Source organism: Hyperolius riggenbachi, chromosome 3 (assembly GCF_040937935.1).
Source record: "Hyperolius riggenbachi isolate aHypRig1 chromosome 3, aHypRig1.pri, whole genome shotgun sequence".
In the NCBI taxonomy this organism is placed as follows: Eukaryota; Metazoa; Chordata; class Amphibia; order Anura; family Hyperoliidae; genus Hyperolius; species Hyperolius riggenbachi.
In genome coordinates, this window is record NC_090648.1 from 338,206,802 (window position 1) to 338,212,148 (window position 5,347).

The following is a 5,347-nucleotide window of genomic DNA, read 5'->3' on the forward strand; positions in this document are numbered from 1 at the left end:
GTAGCCGCCACCCCCACCGCGCTCCACTGCTCGGTTGGCTTGCTAGGGCCCACTTTGACTTTCTTGACCTCTGGGCCATGACGCTGAAAGGAGAGAGATCTCTCTCTCTCCCAGCGTGCAGGGAGGCGGGGAAGTGGCAGGGGGTGCGCCCAAGGAGAGAGAACTGCCCAATGGCAGCTCTGGAAAGCCTGCAGGAATGCCTCTAGTATTATTATTGTGGGCCACTTTTGCCCACATACTTCCCCTTTGGCACTGGCTTGACGATACTTTCAGTGAAAGTTAATGGTGCCACATGATTTGTCCAGGAGCCACATGCCCCCTTTCTGTCTGATACCTTTACATGTACCAATGCAGTCCACTTATGACTGCTTTTAGCAAAGTTACTGTAGCTTGTGGTTAGATGTACAAATAACAAGTGTGGTGGTTATAGTCTGGTGGTTTATTAACGGCCAGCTTTTGAATTAGCACAGTAGTCATTTGTAGCAGAAATGGGGAAATGGATGCTGAAAGTTCTTGAACAGTTTTTCTTCACAGTATCTGTCATGCACACAACACTGTATGTGCCACACAACACTATCCTTTTCTACACTCATGACTAAAAAAAGAACACAGGATACAAGTAATTACATATGTGTAAAACAAACTGTGTTACATACTGGTAAGCACATCTCTGACAAACTAATAGGGGGAGGAATTCTGGTCCATTCACACTGAATCAGTTGGGTTCTGCCACAAAAGATGTCCCTACTGGTTAATTGTCCATTATTACTCTTTAGGTGGCCACACACCATCCAATTTTTTAAATATCTGTGCAATTCAAGAATTACAATAAAATTTTCTGGCTGATTATAACATTTAAAAAATATAACAAATGTACCACACACCTATGTTGAATTTTTGCTAGGGTGTGTATATTAATAAACTGACAATCTAACACACAATACAATCTTTAGAAAGATTTCCAGCATCCTGGATCAATATAAATAAAAAAAATGGGAAATCCGATCGGATTTTTCAGTCGAATGAAAATAAAGCTTTTGATTTTTTCGGGAGATCCGTTCATATTTATCGAATTGTCGTACAATCGGATCATTTTATTGTATCATGTGTGGCTACCTTTAGGGCTTGTTCACACCGCAAGAGCTTTTTAAGTGCTAGTGATTGGAGAAGCTCTTGCTAATGTAACGCTATGGGGGATTTTTACAACATCACATCCCTCCATTGAGAACACACACATAGGATAACATTAGCAAGAGCTTGTAGAATCACAAAGCGCTTAGAAAAGTCTTGTAGTGTGAACAAGCCCTTGATAGAATAGCACCTCTGCACATTGCTTCTTTTGATAAGTGGAGATAAAATAGCTCCTAGCTTGATAAGACATTACGATGTCAAGTGATACGAGAATGATTAGCAGTTTTGTGCTCTCTGGTATACCAGGCACCATTTAGCTTGCAGCCTGACTATTCTATATTTGTGATATACAGTATCATGGCCATAATATTTTACTGATCTGTTGACCACTTCACCCCACAGACTATTTTACCCTTGCGTACGTAGGTAGGTACGCTACTGCTGAGTCAGGTGCAAAGTGACAGTTTTGTGTTTGTTTTTCTTTTTTTTTTATAGGGAATAATGAAAATAATAAAGATAGAACTATAGAAATAAGGGTAGGTAGAAGGGATACAGGTGGGTGTGTGTGTGTGTGTGGGGGGGGATACCGAAAGGTAGTGGAAGTGGGGATCAAAAAGACTCCAAGGCAGGGCCGGTTCTAGAAAGGCACATATGAGGGGGCAGTCAGAAATGTGAAGGGGGCATCATGTGTACTCAGAGGCGGCGGTGTTGAGAAATTCACGCTGTACGTATTCCCCCTCATCCGTGTCTAATCACAAGTTGAAATTTGTATAGGTTATAGTTTAGCTAGGTAGGTGCCCCTAGTATAGGTTAGATAGGTAGGTGCCTCCAGTATAGGTTAGATAGAGAGGTGCCCGCAGAATTGGTTAGATAGGTAGTATTCCCAGTATAGGTTAGATAGGTAGGTGCACACAGTTTAGGTTAGATAGGTAGTTTCCCCCCGTATAGGTTAGATAGGTAGTTTCCCCCTGTATAGGTTAGATAGGTAGGTGCCCGCAGTATAGGTTAGATAGGTAGTTTTCCCCCATACAGGTTAGATAGGTAGTTTTCCCTTGTATAGGTTAGATAGATAGGTGCCCCAAGTATAGGTTAGATAGGTAGGTGCCCGCAGTATAGGTTAGATAGGTAGGTGTCCGCAGTATAGGTTAGATAGGTAGGTGCCCTGAATATAGGTTAGGTAGGTAGGTACCCCGAATATAGGTTAGACAGGTAGGTGCCCCCATATAGGTTAGATAGGTAGGTACCCCGCATATAGGTTATATAGGTAGGTGCCCGCAGTATAGGTTAGCTAGGTAGGTTCCCCAAGTATAGGTTAGATAGGTAGGTTCCCCCAGTATACGTTATATAGGTAGGTGCCTGCAGTATAGGTTAGATAGGTAGGTGCCCCAAGTATAGGTTAGATAGGTAGGTTCCCCAGTATAGGTTAGATAGGTAGGTTCCCCAAGTATAGGTTAGGTAGGTAGGTGCCCGTAGTATAGGTTAGATAGGTAGTTTCCCCCTGTATAGGTTAGATAGGTAGGTGCCCGCAGTATAGGTTAGATAGGTAGTTTCCCTCCGTACAGGTTAGATAGGTAGTTTCCCCTTGTATAGGTTAGATAGATAGGTGCCCCGAGTATAGGTTAGATAGGTAGGTGCCCGCAGTATAGGTTAGATAGGTAGGTGCCCGCAGTATAGGTTAGATAAGTAGGTGCCCTGAATATAGGTTAGGTAGGTAGGTACCCCCAATATAGGTTAGACAGGTAGGTGCCCCCATATAGGTTAGACAGGTAGGTACCCCGCATATAGGTTATATAGGTAGGTGCCCGCAGTATAGGTTAGCTAGGTAGGTGCCCCAAGTATAGGTTAGATAGGTAGGTTCCCCCAGTATAGGTTATATAGGTAGGTGCCTGCAGTATAGGTTAGATAGGTAGGTGCCCCAAGTATAGGTTAGATAGGTAGGTTCTGCAGTATAGGTTAGATAGGTAGGTTCCCCAAGTATAGGTTAGGTAGGTAGGTGCCCGTAGTATAGGTTAGATAGGTAGGTGCCATGCCCGCAGTATAGGTTACATAGGTAAAAGCCTCCAGCATAGGAACAGCAGTGGGGGGGGGAGGCTGTAGAGCAGTTAAAACTCACCTTCCGCGATCCCCACACGCAGGTAGCCTCTATCTCCGTTCTCTCAGCTACACTCTTTCAACTATGATTGGTCATGTAGTATGACCAGTAGACTTCTCTGAAGGACAGTGTGTGACATACATATAGTATGTACCCGGATGAAGTGTTGCTAAATAAATGCTTAATTTTAATGAATGAAATCCTCTTAACATAATGTTCCAGAGAAGCTAGTATACTGGGGAAGGATTCACAGAGACAAAGTAACTGCAGGTAGCTAAAAAGACAACATACAAATATATTTTATTGTGTCATGTATTCCACAAATATAAGTGTAACGATCGGTGAAGCACAGAGAGGATCTGATTACCAGTGATCTGCAGAATCACTGGGAATACAGATGTATACCAGATTATACGTGATCTGCAGTATCACTGATAATCCGATATACTAGCTAACCTCTGTTCACCTGAGTAGAGTGTAGTGTTAGGTGCAACAATAACACTTAGAGGACTAGGCCTCAGTGCAGCAAGGAGTACTGCACAGATTCCTTCCGCAGACCTGAGCTCTCCAAGACGGGAGGAGTCAGACTGACAGTAGGAAGGACAGACTGAAAGTAACCTTCAGGAGGAAGGATCACTAACAGAGCGAGGAACCGCCTCTAACAGTAAGGTCGGTTCTCGAGGTCGGACAAGCCAGGTCGTACACACACGGACAGATAAAGTACAAGATCAGGAGGGAAAGGCGGAGTCAAAGTACAGGCAGGGTTCAGCAACGGGGTATCAGATATATCGGGGTACAAAATCAGGAGGCAGAAGCAGAATCAAGGAACGAGCCGGGGTTCGGCAACAGAGTATCAGAAATATCGAGGTACAAGATCAGAGTTCAGGAGGATAGTCAAGGCAGGCAGAAGTCATAACAGATAATCACAATCAAACTAGTACTTTAGCTATCAACAGAATCTAGCTAAGTGTAGGATTACAGCTCCAGCTGGTCCCGGCACACTTGCGGATCTGACTACGGATCTGGGTGCTCCCACATATGTGATCGCACGCCAGACAAAGAGCAAGTGAACAACCAGCAGTATATATACTCTAGGACCTTTCCAGGACCTCCCTAATTGCTGGTCCAATGGGAGCAGTGGAATTTGTCAGCTGACCCAGCTGGTCAGCCGACTCCCTTCTAACTGCTATTTAAACTCTGCCTCTGTGCTCGCGCGCGTGTAAGTCTGAATCTTGGTGGACTATCAGTCCCAGCCACACCAGTACTGTCATGCAATGTATCTAGTGCGGGGGCCGCCTCTGATGCGGATTCCGCCGTTACCAATGCGGATTCCGCCGCACTGCCTATGCGGCATGCAGCGTTTTTTCCGCGTTGTGACGCCATGCTGGACGTGGAAACAGCCGCCTCACCTCGAGAGACGGCGGCCTTTCCGCGTTTCCTTACAATAAGCTGTTAGTTAGGATTGTAATAAATGTGGATGACATAAATCTGATAAATAGTTATCCTCCTTTGCACACATTACAAGCATATGTCAGGTTTTTAAGAGGTTATACACAAGTCTGTATGTAGGTAAATGCTCAGGGAACTGAAAGCAGAACTATCAAGCTGTTGTACAGACTCTGCTCAGCAAGAAGCTTTGACTCAGGATCACTGCCACAGATTCTGCTCAGATGCGAGACAATGAATAGCTCTGACTCACGGGACGAGCCTGATATTTCAAGCAAGTGCATTGCAAGGTCATGATATGACACACAGAAATACAATGGTGACATCGACGTTTAGAACAGAAGGCGTAGTATAGCATGACAAAAATCAAGCACTTCCTCGTTAGTATAGTGGTAAGTATCCCCGCCTGTCACGCGGGAGACCGGGGTTCGATTCCCCGACGGGGAGGCTCAGTATTTTTATTCTAATTAATAATTTGCGTTATAAATTACGCTACAATTTCTATTATGCATTTCTGTGAGTGTATTTTTCTATTTTGAAGAAACCTGACCCAGATTACCCTTGAAAAGATAGGGCATTCTATTTTTGTCGGATTTTATGTTTTCTAACTCAGAGTTCCCCAACCCTGTCCTCAAGGCCCACCAACAGTACATGTTTTGCAGAAAACCACAAACATGC

The 5,347-nt window shown here is 44.3% G+C and overlaps 1 non-coding gene across 1 annotated transcript; it reads left to right on the forward strand.

Moving 5' to 3' along the window:
* The first annotated feature begins 5,044 nt into the window (after positions 1-5,044).
* TRNAD-GUC (transfer RNA aspartic acid (anticodon GUC)) lies at positions 5,045-5,116 on the forward strand. Its single transcript has one exon. It is a non-coding gene; the product is annotated as a tRNA-Asp (tRNA).
* Positions 5,117-5,347: the final 231 nt, after the last annotated feature.